Here is an 889-nt window from a genome sequence, read left to right as displayed (position 1 = left end):
CTATAGAGAGAGCAAATAGAATAAGGGATTTGTGGGGAGGGGGTCCAGTGGTGGTGCTGGGGTAAAAGGGAGATGATATCAAGGAGCCCATGTAGAAAAGAGTGTTTGGAAACTGTAGTAACCATTCTACAATTGTATTCGATGTAATTGAAATATGGATTGATAGCATATATGTATTAAATCCCAACTTAAAAAAAATTCTCAAAGAAGCAACAGCCAAGAGATAAACAAAGCATTGCTTTTGACAAAGGACCTCTTGTGAGTGTTGAAAGACAAGGATGTTACTGTGAGTGCAACTGACTCAAATCACGGCATTTCAATTGCCTCATATGCATGGTAAAGTTGGACATTTAATCAGGAAGACTGAAGAAAAGTGTTATCTTTGAACTATGGGGAAGAATATTGGAAGTACCACAGACTGCCAAAAGAACAAACAAATCGGTCTTGCAAGAATTACAGCTAGAGTGCTCTGTGGAGGCCGGATGGTGAGATATAGTCTCCTGTGTTTTGGACATGTTTTCAGGAAGGACTAGTCCCTGAAGAAGAGCAGCATACTTGGCAACTGAGAGGAGCAGTGAAAGAGAGGAAGGACTTCAATGAGACGGTTTTACACAGTTGCTGAAGCAATGGGCTCAAGCGTAGGAACAATTGTGAAAATGGCACACGACAGGGCACTGTTCTATTTTGTACGGAGTCTCTCTGAGTTGGAACAAACTTGATGACCCCACCACCACGAGCGACAGTCTTTTTAGTGTAGGTGAGGGCACCAAGAGTGGGATCTGATTGGATGGCAAGTAAAAAATTTGCAAAAATTTAACTCTAAAAATTTGTAAGAACGTCATAAAAACTAATCAAATTTAACTTTTGACTCATGACAGTTATCATTATA

Source organism: Echinops telfairi, unplaced genomic scaffold (genome assembly GCF_000313985.2).
Source record: "Echinops telfairi isolate 266 unplaced genomic scaffold, ASM31398v2 ScPeMD7_7469;HRSCAF=8507_1, whole genome shotgun sequence".
In the NCBI taxonomy this organism is placed as follows: Eukaryota; Metazoa; Chordata; class Mammalia; order Afrosoricida; family Tenrecidae; genus Echinops; species Echinops telfairi.
The sequence above is the reverse complement of the archived record's forward strand: the minus strand, read 5'-3'. Positions refer to the sequence as shown.